The sequence below is a fragment of the Corylus avellana genome, chromosome ca1 (genome assembly GCF_901000735.1).
Source record: "Corylus avellana chromosome ca1, CavTom2PMs-1.0".
NCBI lineage: Eukaryota > Viridiplantae > Streptophyta > Magnoliopsida > Fagales > Betulaceae > Corylus > Corylus avellana.
In genome coordinates, this window is record NC_081541.1 from 17461254 (window position 1) to 17477575 (window position 16322).

At 39.3% G+C, this 16322-nt stretch overlaps 1 pseudogene; it reads right to left on the reverse strand.

Annotated features, from left to right (window-relative positions):
- Nucleotides 1–1173: 1173 nt before the first annotated feature.
- Nucleotides 1174–11036, reverse strand: LOC132167213 (protein GAMETE CELL DEFECTIVE 1, mitochondrial-like; annotated as a pseudogene).
- Nucleotides 11037–16322: the final 5286 nt, after the last annotated feature.

Below are 16322 nucleotides of genomic sequence, written 5' to 3' on the forward strand. Positions count from 1 at the left end.
AGTTTGTACTCACTCAGATCGTATTATTCCTCCACAAATTCCTTCAAATGTTCCACACCCTCATAATCTGTGAGCTAAAACTAGTGCTAGACCTAAACATGTTCAAAATAGAGTTCCTAACTGACCATCAAATGTTTGAATAGAGAAGCCCAATCGTTTGGCCTCGACCTCAAATGTTCATATGGGTCAAACGTTTGATGCTGGGGCAGAGAAGATATGAGATCTCTTTCCTCCTCTCAGGCAGAGAGACCAGTGGCAGCGGCTAGGTTAGGAAAGGCATAGAGAAGGAAAAGAGAGAAAAAGACGTCAAGAATTCAAGCTTTTCTACATGTTTAAATAACTCCCATGCTTTACATTATTACAATTTGAGTATGCTTTACGATGTATTAAGTGGATTCTTAGATATGATAAGCATGCTTGTATGTGTTAAGCGTAAATTTCCATCATGTGAGAAAGTAATTTAAAAAAAAAAAAAAAAAAAAAAAATTCAATGTTGCAAGATATGCATTTAGTTTTAGGTCCATCTGCAAATGATAAAAATCAGAACTAGTGAAAGAGATGAGCTTAGTTTTGTGGATTACAAGAGCATTAACCTTGTCTATGCAATTTGCATTCTAGTCAATAGAGAGGAGTTTTACCTGCAGCTCCACAAACATGAGATCAAAAGGCGGAAAAAGTAATAAGAAATGTAGAAGAACAAAAGTATAGCATGAAGATGATCCTTTATTCTTCTATTTTTCACAATGCATTCACAAGAAACGCAACCAAAATCATTCAAACCACAAGAACCAAATAGTTAACGCCCTACCCAAGCAAACCATGCCCACTTCCACATAAACAAGTACACAACCATCTGATGAAGCAAATAATGGGTCATAAAACTCCAATATACACTGTAACACTATAATCTCATAAACATAATAGAGAATTGTTCGATAATGGTTTTGAAAAGTGTTTTGATGTTATATGAAGGTGAGAATTGCTTTTTTTTAGTAGGATCTACGTTTGAAAAGTGAGTTGTATTTAGAATTGTTGATTAATGGCTTTGAGATTCTATGTTTCCAATGGCTCTGCTCGGTTAGTCCAAGTTTATAGAAGACTGCAGCTGCGCTAAGGAAACCAGGGCCATAAAAGCTTATGAAAGCTCTTAATTGCTTAAAGCTGCATCAACATTCGCATGAATTTAAGTTTCCTCAAAACCCTAGACCAGATAAGAGGCAAGAAAGAGAAGTTGCTCATATAGCAACTTTGTACAAAACAGAGTTGAACCCCTAACATGTTTTACCACAAAAGTAACATAATCATACTCCCAAGCAAAAAAAGGATTGCGCTGATGGCAGGGGAAAACATGAAAATTGTGGTCAACACCACCTCAGAATCCCAATTATCAGATACACAAGCTACAAAAATCCTGGATTATAAGATTTGAGAACAGAGAAATGGTCATCAGGGGAGTATCTTGCGTCGGCGGCGGGGGGTCTCTCGCTTCACGTACATTTTTTCCATTTCATTCAGAGGTCGACTAGAACCATCAGGCAAGCTGACAAACTTCCATCCACCACCACCTCCTTGCTTCCCTCGCGGACCCAATTTCTCAACCATGAAATTCCAACCCTGTGATGGACAGCGCCGGCTATACTTGTGGCATTTCACCTCTCCTGCCATCTGTATGCAAGTGAAATAAAATCAGGGATCTGCAGTATGTTGCAGAAGACAAAAATTGAGAAGCAAAAACCATGGGGACCTGCAAAGAGACTAAACAAAGGCACGCTATTTGTGCTCCATTCATTAGTTTCCGCATGTAAAGCAGCATTGTAGCCCTTCAGTGAAAAAATATTGGTGGATTCCCTAGTTGCTTAATGTGCCTCTCTCCCTTAACTGCCACCCTGTGCTTGGGACTCGGTGGACAAACTAGAAGGACTTATCATTTGGTGAGTAGATGAGACCTACCATCCGAGAGGTCCCAAACTCATCCCTACCCGTCGTCATCTTCTGACCCCTCATCTTCAACCTTTACATCTCATTACCCTTCAACTTGACATATTCAATTACTTTTATCTGCGCAATAAACTTCATTTCCTACTGTCAGACAATTAGTTATTCAATTTTGATAGTGCCTTCTAATAGTAGGCAGAAACTGACTGAGTTCATCTAAAGGCAACCAATTAATCAATGGCTACACACTCTAATGCACAAGGCCACTGGCCACTCAACTTTAGTCACCCAATTTGCTGAGACATCGGTCTAAAATCACCAGCTAAGCTAACCCTCAGCTTCTGTGCCACCACCACCCAGTCTCAAATACTGACATAGGAGCCACGATTATATAACCCCTATATCTATATCCTTCATCTCAACCATCAAATACAAAACGGACTTCCTCTAATTAAGACAACAATTATCTGTGTGCGCATGTGTGTGTGTGAGAGAGAGAGAGAGAGAGCATTAGGGGGATGACTCAAAAAATGAATGAGCTCTTTTGTCCTTGAAGGGCAATCATTAACAAATTGAATCCAAGAATAGAGAGCAGCAAGCTAATAACAACCAAAATAATAGTAAATAGTAAATAACATTCAACAATAAAACAACAACAAACCTAATAATATAAAACAGGCTCTCGATGGTATACATTTATTTTTCGCATTTTATTTTCCAGGGAAAAGACAGGTAGCACACAGAACTTACTTTCTTTTTGTTGGAGTTCATCCTCTGGATGAATTCGTGATAAAGCATTTCATCTTCTTTCTGGGAGATCTCATAATGGACTTCATCCAGATCTCTGGTGGTACCATCCCAACCCTCGGGCATAACTTTGAAGTCAGGTTTGTAAGGAAGGGAAGCCACATGGAATTCCCTATCATGGGAATTAAAGAATCTGCAAGATGAAAGGAGATGAATATTTTTTTTTTTTTTTGTAAGTAATAATCCAATCTCATTAAAAGCATAGGGCACCCATTGGTACACTAGAGGTATACAAAATGAAACACCTAAGTAGAAAGGAAAAAGCGAATAAAGGAGATGAATATTATATGAAATTAAGTTTCTTCTATAAGAGAATAAACCAGCTTTTCGCTGCTAAGCTGAGGCTTATTAGTGGTGATGATGAACAATTGACCGTCTCAAAACTGTCATTCATGTATACATCCATAAAACAAGAACCTTAAAAGTGTGTGTGTTTGACGTCTATGCTTGCCCAAGTACTTACGATAAAGGCATGTATACATGTACACATGCTATAGACTCCTAGCTGCACTATGAACCTTGAAGTAATTTTAAAATGTCACCTCAGTCCTTCTGTGCCACTCTCACTCAAAGCTTGGTTACTACAATTTCAAGATCTAGATTACCAACCAGGAGTAGAATTAGTTTCCTGCACTACCACCACCAAAGCAGACAAAAAATTTTCACATTCAAAACCTGATGCCATCACAACCGCTAGCAGCACTACTCTATCAATTTACCAATAACTCCTACCACCACATTTAGCATCACCCAACTGCCAATCCAATATGACCCCCACCACAAGAACCACCCAATTATTATCACCATCTGATGTGCACCAGATGTTTCCCATTTTAATAGTAAATCCAATTCTAGGGCCAAAGAAAAAGGAAAATTTTTAGCTTATGAAAGATTTTCATCTACACCTTCATGGACATGAAAACGAGAGAAAGGGCATTACATCACTAATGACCTAAATTCTTTTCCTAGACATGTGATGCATGTCCCTCTAACTGCCAATGCTTTACACATTCGAACTCAATGTGGACAAGCAGGCAATTCATATTTACCACGTTTGGTAAGTTTCTGCAACAATTGAACTAGTGTTGATAAGCAAAATATCAAGAAATCCCGTTTTAAAGATATTTTTCCATTTAAAATTAGATTCACAGTGATTTGCATCTACTACTATGTTAAGTATCTCTAGGTCATTCTATATGCCATATGATGTCTATAAATATCTACCTCTTTGTATGATGCAGGGTATTTATTAGAACCAAAACCTAGTATTTTGATTCATGGACTTATATCTACAGTAAAGAGAGGAAGAAATTTGAAAATAGTCAGATTCCATTGGTAGAATAACCTGTTCCTTGCTCCTTGCTTAACTTTTCCTCCCTTCTTTTCTTTCTTTACAGATTCTTTATCCACAACAAACTAGAGTCTTATCAGATTGCATTCAATATCTGAATATCCAATATCCTAAAAAGAAGCAACTCGTAAAGTGGTACATTAGAACATAACTTTCCAGTGTAAAGGAAGCTGTCCCTAGTCTGTTTATTGTGTGGAGGGACAGGCCCTGCCTGCTATCTTCCTTTGATCCCTAAAAACCCTCCTCTGAGTTAGGTATAATAACTGAAAATCTCTGATCAAACATCTTAATTTATTCAGCAACTACTAAGCTTTAGTCACAAAAAAAAAAATCCAGAATTATGGATGGCAAGAACACTTCTGCTTTTGCATAAATAAGATTTTTTTTTTTTTTTTGATAAGTAAAGATGTATTAATCAAAGCGCAAAGAGGCGCAACCCTAGTACACAGGGAGTATATAAAAGAGCAACTAAGAGGGAGAAAAAGAATAAGAGAACATAAAAAGGAAGTCAGGGAAGCTGATCATTAAGGGCGCTAGCCAGCAAGCAATCCAAGTGAAAAGGGTGTACAAGAAAAAGTGTAGAAGGTCCTCAATATTCCTAGACGAGTCCTCGAAACATCTAGCATTTCTCTCGATCCAGATGCACCACATAAGGCAAAGAGGAACCATCTTTCACACAACAACACTACGAGATTTGCCACCCCCCCACCAAGAAGCATACAACCCCCTGACACTACCAGGCATCACCCAACACAAACCAAACCGAGAGAAAACAGCATTCCACAAGATACGCTCAACCCCACAATGAAGAAAGAGATGGTCAACTGACTCCCCATCCGATTCACACATGCAACAACGGTTTATCATAACCATACCTCTCTTCCGAACATTATGCAGGGTTAGAGTCTTCCCAAGCGTGGCCTTCTAAGCAAAAAAAGCCACTTTCGAGGAAACCTTGGTGCGCCATATACTCTTCCAAGGGAAAGGGGAGGGATCTTTAGAAGCAAGGATCCTGTAAAAAGATCTAACCTCAAATTTTCCTTTTCGTGAAGCGATCCACCACATCCTATCCTCCCCTACCCCACGCATCAAGTGTGAATACAAGAGTGTGTAAAAAGAGGCCAAGACCTCCACTTCCCAGTCATGAACCTTGCGAATGAAGGAAACATTCTACTGCACAAAGCCATTTGTACACTCCCTATTATCCCCAATAGACGCATCCTTATTGGTGACAATATTGAAAAGTCCAGGAAAAGCATTCTTGAGAGACATGTCCCCGCACCAGATATCCTCCCAAAACTTGATATTGGACCCAACCCCAAGATCCAATCTAATGTGACAATGAAACGACCTCCACCCCCTGCTAATGTACTTCCATAACCCCACCCCATGCAAACCACTGGGATCCCTGGAACGCCAACCACCCCAAACCGCACCATACTTTGCCACCAGGATCTTTCTCCACCAAGCCTCTTTCTCATGAGTAAATCTCCACAACCATTTCCCCAACAAAGCTTTGTTCATCAAACGCAAATTCCAAATCCCTAAACCTCCCTCAGAGATCGGAGAACATACCTTGTTCCAACTAACTAGATGGAACTTAAACTCATCATTAATCCCACCCCATAAGAAATCACGTTGAATCTTATCCATACGCTTTTCCACGGATGCAGGGAAATGAAACAGAAACAAAAAATAAGTGGGAAGATTGGATAAGGTGCTCTTGATAAGAGTAATCCTCCCCCCCTTAGACAGATACAACCGTTTCCATGGGGCCAACCTTCTGGCATACTTCTCCAACATGTCCTCCCAACTGGCCTTGACCTTAAACGGGGCCCCCAACGGGAGACCCAAATATTTCAAAGGCATAGAAGCTAAACCGCAACCAAGGATGCCTGCCAAAATGCCGGTATTGTTCATACTACCAACAAGGACCAAGACAGATTTAGCCAGATTCACCTTTAACCCAGAAACGGCTTCAAAGCAAACAAGTAAGGCACCAATGTTTCTAACTTGATTAGGATCGGCCCCACAAAAAACCAAAGTGTCATCAGCAAAGAGAAGGTGAGAGACAATAACCCGATCCGACTCTCTGCTTCCCACAGAGAAACTAGAGATGAGACCCCTATTTATCGAGGCATTGATCATCCTACTAAATGCCTCCATGACTAGTAGAAACAAGAAAGGAGAAAGAGGGTCTGCATGCCTCACTCCCCGCGAGCTATCAAAGAAACTGGAAGAAGATCCATTGATCAAAACCGAGAATCGCACAAACGAAATGCAATGTTCAATCTAGGAACACCATTTCTCTCCAAAACCGCACCTTCTTAGTAAGTAAAGTAGAAACTTCCAATTCATATGATCATAAGCCTTTTCCATATCCAATTTGCACAACAAGCCAGGTTCCCCTGATCTGATTCGGCTATCCAAGCATTCATTGGCAATAAGAACTAAGTCCAAGATTTGCCTACCTTTAACAAAAGCATTTTGGGGTTTAGAGATGACCTTATCCATCACTACCTTCATTCTGTTGGCTAAGACCTTTGCGACAATCTTATGTCCCTCCCACAAGGCTAATCGGACGAAAATCCTTAATATCGGAAGCTCCATGGATCTTCGGTATAAGAGAGATAAACGTAGCGTTAAGGATTTTTTCAAATTTACCTCGCTCATGGAACTCCGCAAAGACCGCCATAATGTCCACCTTAATCACATCCCAGCAATCCTGGAAAAAAAAAGCCATAGAGAAGCCATCCGGGCCTGGCGCCTTGTCCCTATCCATACCTTTCACCACCTCCCACACCTCCCTTTCCTCGAAAGGAACTTCCAACCTAGAGGCCTCACCCACATTCAACATATCAAAATCAAGATCATCCAGCCTCGGTCTCCAGTTGAGGCTCTTTAAAAAAAGAGACTTGTAAAAACTGATAATATGATTGCTAATGACCCCTTGATCTGAAGTAGTAGAGCCACCCACAGTTGGAGACTCAATAGAATTATGTCTTCTGTTTGCATTAGCAATCTGATGGAAAAATTTCGTACATTTATCTCCCTCTTTCAACCAACGAATCCTAGATGTTTGCCTTCAGCTAATCTCCTCTTGTAAGAGAAGAGCCCCCAACTCTCTTGCTAGCAACCTCTTCCTCTCCATTTCTTCAGCGGATAACCCTCTCTCTTCCTCCACCCTATCAAGAGTCTTAATATCATCCATGCGGGCCTTGATACACCCTCCCACATTGCCAAATTCCTGGTCATTCCATCTCTTAATGTCCCCCTTAAGAGCTTGCATCTTTTTTGACAGAATAAAACTCGGAGTACCATGGAACTGGTAAGACTCCCACTAGCTCCTTACTTTGTCCACAAAACCCTTCACTTTAAGCCACATATTCTCGAACTTGAAGGGTCTATTACCTCCCAAGAAGCAACTACAATCAAGAATAATAGGCGCATGATCCGAACACACCCGAAGCAACCTCTTTTGTCGCATACTTGGGAAACGAGCTTCCCATTCCCATTCCAAAGGACTAGGAATCGATCTAGCCTTGACCAGGAATGGTTGTTAGACCAAGTAGAGACCCCCCCAGCTAACGGGAAATCCATAAGACCCTGCTCCGATATAAAGCCCAGAGCGCTTTCCCTTGCCGCAACCTCCTTCGTCAACCCCTTCACTAATGGCGCTACCATCATCGGTGCCTCTGCCGCGACACAGAAAGGACCGGCATAACTGGGTTCACGAAATTCGAAGAAAGACGAAGTCCTGTGTTGGAAGTTGAAGCACCCAAATCCCCCGCCTTACCCGCAACCTTCCTGCTGTAAAATCTCAGTGCCTTATTGGGTCCAAATCCCGCATCAAAGGCCTTCTCCTTAATCTGTCCAGCCATAGGTTTGGGTTGGGCCATGAGCTGGTATTTAGGCGGTCCACTTGACTGAGCTTGGGCCACCTGGGATTTAGGCCCAAAGGAACCAGACCCACAACTACAAGTGCAACGTGCTTCTATTCCGTCGAGACAATTCCCAATGTCCTCCTATATCTTCAATAGGGATCTCTTCAGCTTTTCCTTCTCCCCTGCACACACGCAACCCTAACTGGACGTTCCAGAAGCATGCTCTTCACAGACTTTCTCCTCGTACCTTGAAGTCTTCTTCTGCAATACCCCACAGTTGGCACAACTGTTCAAAGCATACCTAATCGCCGGAGCAGCCTCCTGAACCTCATGACTAGCTTTAACATGGCAGTCAACAAGCAAGCTTGTCCCAGACGATCTGCTGATCCCAGCATCACCTCCTAACAACCATTTAGGAACTCTCGCAATCGGTTCTGCATAAGACCCAAACAATTCCTCTACCTGTTTCGACGAGGAAAGCAATACCTCTGAAAAGCTCCTTCTCTGTTTCCCTGTCACTGCCTTCCTTGCATCCCCAACAAATGGTTAAACAAAATTAATAGCAATTCGCAGCTCCGACTGAAGCTGGTCCCAGCCCTTCCTATGCCTACCTTCTGGCACCATAACTCTACCTCGCCTCTCTCTACCATTGTACTCCTCTAAAACCAGAAAGCTCCCATGCCTATTGAAGCATTTCTGAGCTAAAGCACGTGGAAAACTACGACTAGATTCATCCCTAAAGACCCTTGAATCCTCCACCGCCATCAGCTCATCAAAGATATTCACTAGCCAAGCCGCTTCTTTCCATTCCAGCCGTAACCAACGCGTCTTACCTTTGCAGCGCTCTTGTAGTTTCAACACCGTATCTCCATCTTTCACTATCATCACAAACTCCTTAGACTCCACTGTCCTGGCCCTAGACAACCCCATTTCTCCTTCCATTAGCTACATTTGCATCACAAGAATAAGTAGATAAATAAGATTAAAATGCATCACAAGAATAAGTAGATAAATTGAGTGGGAGGGTGGAGAAGAAAGTTACCCATACCAAGAAAACACTTTATATCTACCAAATGGAAGAAATCGAAATTTCTCAACTGTGTAGTGGCTTTCTCTTATAGGGCCTTGCTTATTCAAGCGAAGCTTACTACTTTCATAGTGGAGAAGTATATATCTAGAACAGAATCAACTATAGTTTAATGGCCAACTAGGAGAGGTTAAGCTGAATCAAGGCCAGCTACTTTAGAGGGCTCAACCAGAGTGTCGCTATTGGTGGATATGCAGGCTGGATCAGCAGTCGGCTGACTAAACATGGGCTGCCTGAAGACAACCATAATTCCACTCAACACCAACAAACATCCTAAAATAATAAATGCATACATAAAAATGATGTGTCATGCATGGTTGTAGAAGCATGATATTCGGGCCATTAATAGTCTGGCATTTTCTAAGTAAAAATCACAACTTGAAATAAGCAAGCAGTAGTTGGCTATACAAGAACACATTTTTTTGATACATATCTCACTGACATTGACAACTAATCTTGTAGCCAAGTTCCTTACAAACAAGCTCATAATCAGCGTATATCACAGAATAACCACAAGTAGTACCAGTAGGTACCAATTCTCATAGCATTCAAATAATCATAATAACAAAGTACCACTTAAATGTAAACTAAGCAATGCTCAGAAGTAATAACTTACTCAGGACAGGTATCAAGCAAAAGTTCAACAGAATCATCCAAAGGATGCCCAAGCTTTTTCTCCTCTTCCTCCTCAAGTTCCTTCAACCAAAGAATGGCATGCACTCTCTGCCTCATAATCCTATAATCCTTGGCTAGCCTCTCGACCGTGTAAACCTCAACGTCCTGCTTGTGCAAGCAATACATCTTGGCCTTCTCCGAGTCCTTGAGATAAGACCCTCTCGCACCAGGCTCTCTTACTTGCTTCAGGAGCACACTCATCTCCCACATCATCTCACCCCCTCCATCTACATATGCCTTGCTTTTGCGATTCTCTGCCTCAATTCTCTCACCTTATCATCAATCTCTTGCAATACAGAGATAACTGAAGAATGCGATGCATCTCCTCCAGCAGCCAGGGGGGCCTTCACCATCAAAATGCTCCTTGGTCAATCCAGTCGACCAAGAAGACACAGAAACCCACCCCAAATCACCCGATGTTGCATCACCAAATGATCCTGCCAGAGTCTTGTCCCACTCATCTTTACCATCATTGTCACCAGATTTTGCTAAAAATCCTCTCGGGTTGATAGCGTCACTCAACTTGGTTTTGGTTCTGTCTGCCAAAACTCTGGCCGTAGTGGTGCTTGAGCCTAGTGAAGTGGAGGAGAAACGAGATATAATACGGTGCAGATTTTGCATGGTTGCAGCAATTCCCCCAGAAGTGGAATCGTTATCTACCGCAACCACAAAAAACACTGAAACCATAAAAACATATACTTAGCAAAATATAGAGGCTGCAATACAACCACAACAACAGATATACTCGCACGAACATCAACAGCTATGCACACATGCACAAAACTAAGTTGAAAAAAATAAAATAAGAAAAAATAAATATATATATATATATTTATTTTTTCTTATTTTATTTTTTTCAACTTATATATATATATATATAAGGGTGCTTTGATATCTATCTATATGGTAGCTAAGAAACCTAACTCAACGAAAATGAAATTGTTAAAAGAAATCATCAAACACAACCCAATGATAAGCAAAACCAAAATATACCCAAACTTGAATCCGTTTACATGGGGTTTGAACCGAATGAAACCCCCATCAATATCCAAAATTGTGGGTCTCGGCCAAGACTTTCCCGTCCCTAAGTCGGGCCTTTCAAATGGGCATTATCAACTTCCATTCTATTACTCATCCCATCATTTATACAAATGAATCAAGTATTTAGATAGAAGAAACCCAAAACATTACCTTAAATTTTTCCCTGGGTGCCGGGCCGTGCAAGGATGGCTTCAGTGAGCTCGCCGGTATTTGGTCACCGGACGCGAGTTGGAATGGCCGGTGACTGTTGAGGGAGTTGTGGTGTGAATAAAGTGTATGGTGAGGCTATGGGTGTGTATTGTTGTCTGTAGGGGGTGGGTATCGGTACGGTTTGGTTCGGAAAAGTCATTTTCAGTTAATTAACCAAAATTGTTGATAAAATTGGTTAATTCATCGACTGCATTTCGATAACAAAGTCTTTTGAAAATTTTCGGTTAATTTCAGCAGTCGGTTAATTTTGGTCAGTTCATCGGTAAACTATGGGCCTTAAGTCGTTGCTATTTTTAAATGGACCAAAAATTGGTTGTTTTAGAAGCCCAAAATATTTTTTGGGGGCTAAAAAGACAAAAATAACTTAGTGAACATGTTTTTTTGAGCTAAAATAACTTATTGAACATGTTTTGTTTTTTTGGCTAAATAACAAATTTACTATACATGCCTAAAGCTTTAATGAAGGTTTAAAATTGGTTTTTTCTTTTCAATCCTAAAGTTCTTTATGTTCTCATGGTTTTAAATTGGTATGCAGTTGACAAATAGGTTACAAAAATGGGTAGATTCTGACAATCTCAAACCTTGGCAAATTTAGAATCCATCAAAGAATAATAAATAAAGTCTCAACTAAGCCACCTCCAACATGAATTACCTTAAATTCCTTAAATTTTCTTCCTTCAATAATCAAACAAATCAAAACATAAACATAAGGATCAATATAAAAGAGTAAAATACCACAAATACGTAATATCAAGTAAGAAAGCAATAAGAATATAAGATGCAAAAAACTTAATCAAACAACAATCAATCTTCTGAAGAAAAAAAAGCCCATGAATGCACCCCATGCACCCAGCCTATGCATCATACCTAAAGGTCCCAAACAACCAAAACCTGACACAAACAGAGAAGAAATACAAGGGGCCAACAGCAATACAAATTTTAAGAATAATTACAGCAATTAGCAAATGCTTAACCAAAAGAAGAAAATTTATTTGCAGGAAAAATCGAGGTAGCGTAAATCAAATTAAGGTTGCATAAAAAAACTAAAAATCTATCATTTTCATTCCTAAGTATTCCTAAATCCAAATAATATAAACAAACTCAAAAATAAATGCAAAATCAAAGAATAAAAATATAAACCCTCAATTAGTTCAAAAAATAAAAATCAAAGAAAATGAAGTAACTCAAGAAATCTAGATCATACTACTAACATCCTCCCACCAGGTGATGGGGAGAGACACGACCATCAACTTGTTCCGTAAGAGAAGAAATCAAGCCTTAGTCATACCCTTGGTAAAGATGTTTGAAGGTTGATCGTGAGTGGAAATGTAAAATGCAAGTAGATCCTTATTAAAAATTTTCTCTTTAATGAAGTGATAATCTACTTCAATGTGTTTGGTGCGGGCATGGTATACGGGATTAGAGGATAAAGCAAGGGCACCAAGATTATCAACCCAAAGGCAGGGTTTTATGAACAAGTGGAATTGATAACTCTTTAAATAGCATGTGAATCCAATACATTTCAGCAACATCCAATGCCATAGATCTATACTCAGCTTCAGTACTTGATTTTGCAACCACAACTTGTTTCTTGGCAGTCCAAGAGATAAGACATGGACCAAGATAAATGCCATATCCTGTAGTTGATTTTCTACCATCGGGACTACCCGCCCAATCCGAGTCACAAAATCCATTAGGTTGTAAAGAACCTTTGGTATAATGCAAACCATATGCAACCGTACCTTTAAGATAGCGTAGGACACGCTTGGCAGCAACAAGATGAAGGGTAGTTGGAGCATGAAGAAACTGACATAATTGATTAACACTGTAAGCAATGTCCGGACGTGTCAATGTGCAATATTGTAAAGCTCCTACAATATGTCGATAGTCAGATGGATCTGCCCATGGATCCCCAGCAAAACGCGATAATTTTGCCCCAAACCCGCAAGGAGTAGAAGCTAGTTTGGCACCATCCATTTTAGATCTGCATAGCAAATCAGTAACATACTTTGATTGAGATAAAAATAACCTATGAGCACCCCTTGTGACTTGAATGCCGAGAAAATAAGATAAAGGCCCCAAATCCTTCACAGCAAATTCACACTTTAATATGGAAATAAGATTAGAAACAACAGAGGAGGAATTACTTGTAACTAGTATGCCATCTACATATATTAGTACAAACACACAAACTGATTGCTGATGAAAATGAAAGAGCAATGTGTCAACTAGGGAGCCCGAAAAACCAAGTTCCATGAGAGCTTGGGAGAGGCACATAAACCAAGCGCGAGGGGCCGTTTCAGTCCATAAAGAGATTTATGCAATCGACATACGTGGTCAGGAAAATTAGCATCCTCAAAGCCTTGGGGTTGTTCCATAAATACCTTCTCCTCAAGAAACCCATGCAAAAATGCATTAGAAATATCCAGTTGATGAACAAACCACCCAAAATGAACAGCCAATGCCGAGACTAAACGAATAGTAGCAGGCTTAATGACAGGGCTAAATGTTTCATAAAAATTAGTACTCTCCACTTGATCAAATCCCTTAGCCACAAGGAGCGTCTTATATCTATCAATGGAACCATCCAATTTTTGCTTTAGTTTGAAAACCCATTTATTTCGAACCACCTTCTTGTGGAAAGGCCTAAGGCATAACGTCCATGTTTTATTGGACAAAAGAGCCTCAAATTCAGCACACATAGCCTCAAGCCAACACTGGTTCTTCACAGATTGTGTATATAACGTGGGTTCAACTGGAAGGGTGATAGATGTTAAGGCTTGAAGCCGCAGTGGCGGACCCAGGAAATTCGTCCATGAGGGGCATGGTTTTTTTTTTTTTTTTTAAATGAATACAAAAAATAAAGTTTAACAAAAATATAACAAGCTGAATAAGTGAATAATTCAACAAAAATTTTAATTATGTTCTAAAACATGTAAATATAACTTACAATTTGTTTTATCATGACTAGCACTAAGGCAATTGTCCTTGACGAGTCTTCATACCTTGGAATCGCTTCATGATTTCTTCATTACTGATAGTCTTGAATATATCTTTCTCAATGTACATAACCAAACAATCATTCATCCATTGATCTCCCATTCGGTTGCGTAGACGATTTTTAACAATATTCATTGCTGAAAATGCTCTCTCAACAGATGTTGTCGCAACTAGCAAAATCAATGACAATGTTACCAATGAATAAACCAAGTGATATGCGACATCCTTTTTCATCTCTACCAATTTCTCAGTGAGTTGTCCAATCTCTTTGAGTGTTGCAAATTCATCACTAGAACGCATGTCAACGATATATGTTTCAAATTGGTTGTCTAAAGTAATAAGTTGAACTGCTGAAAAATCATTCGGATAGAATTGAGCAAGACGAAGTAATTTCTCCTTGTTAAAAGAAGCAAACATGTCATCTGGACTCAAGCACGCAACACAGAGTAATAATTCAGAATTTGCTTCATTACAGCGACTGTTAAGTTCTTGGAGTTGCATATCTATAACAGTATAATAAAGCTCCACACGGTAATGGTGTGAATTTTTCTTGTCTTGAGCTTTTCGTCGTGATTGAGGTTGATAAAGTTCATCCATATTGGGGACAAGAATATTGTTTTTGGTACAAAACTTAGAAACTTCTTCAAATAAGGAATCCCAACCATCTTCTCTTATAGCCTGTAAGCGCAGCTTTGAAATTTCAACTAGCTTCATTGCATTCAGAATATCCTGGTCTTTTCGTTGGAGTGCTTGAGATAACTCATTTGTAATCCCCAAAACATTTTTCATCAAATGTAAATTGAAAGCAAAATCAAAAGTTTGGAGTGATTGAATTAGTATATTTGCTTCTGCTCTCTGTTCAGAATTTAAACCATCTTCAATTACGTCTTCAACCGTATCGATAATAGAAGAAAACATGGTAAAAAGACTAATAATTGCACCATAATGAGAACTCCAACGTGTATCACCAGGTCTCTTTATGTTCATTTCTTGATTCAAGCCACGACCAGTTGGCATTTCATTATTTTGTAGTGCTTCTACTACTTCAGCAGTTCGTTTTTCACGAAGTACGTAACGACGTTTGCATGATGCTCCAACAACATTAAAGATACTATTGACCAAACTAAAAAAAGTTTCAATTTGAATGTGATTTTTGACAACAGCAACTAAAGTGAGTTGAAGTTGATGTGCAAAGCAATAAACATAATAGGCAGATGAATTGTCATTCAAAATAAGTGTTTTAAGTCCATTCAACTCACCTCACATATTGCTAGCTTCATCGTATCCTTGTCCTCGTAATCTGCTAATACTTAAATTATGTTTCCTAAGCATTGAATCAATTGTCTTCTTTAATTTTGCAGTTGTGCTAGTGCTAACATGTGTAATGCCTAAAAAACGTGCTTATCTACATAACGCAAAACAATTGCCAATTGTTCTTTAACAGATATATCACGGGATTCATCAACTAGGATAGCAAATGACGAGTTTTCAAGATCTTTAAGAATAGCATCTATAGTTTCACTTGCTGCAGCATTTGCTATATCTTTTTGAATGTATGGTGCAATCATTTGATGATTTTCAGGAGCATTTTCTAAGACTACCTTGTCAATTTCTTCATTATGTGTCGCAAGAAACTGCAACAATTCACGAAAATTTCTTTGATTACTCGAACCTTTAGATTCATCATGGCCATGAAATGCTAATCCTTGTTGTTGTAAAAAGCGAATACAATCAACTGATGCATTCAAATGAGTCCTATATATCATTTTCTACTGATCCAATTGCTTGTCAAAAAATGTTATGATACTTTGTTTATTGTTTAACAAAGCTTCACATTTTTGCCGAACTTGATTATGTACACTATTGTGAGCCCCCACATGACCTTCGAACTTCTCTTTCTTTTTCCAATTACTAAACCCTTCAGTAACAAAAGTTTCTCCCCCTTCATGATTTCCAATGTCCGGTTTGAAGAGATAACAATATAAGCAATATGCAGCATCTTTCTCCTTACTGTACTCCAACCATTTATATTCTTTTAAACCATGTTGGATTAAAACGACGCATTGTTTGTCCAAACTTTTTTCTTGGAAAATCATGGTCAAAGGCTTGACAAGCCCCTTTCAGATATGCTCTTTGAATTTGGTCTCTATCACTAGAATGATAATCACACATTTTTTTTCTAAAGCAAGGATCGGAGGGCAGATTTGCTAAATCTACTTCAACACGAGGTCGTTTAGAATTTGATTGGAGCTCAATAGAATCGTTGTTTTTCTCCATAATCTCAGATAACTACAAATATATATTCATAAATAATTAAATATAAAAACAATTG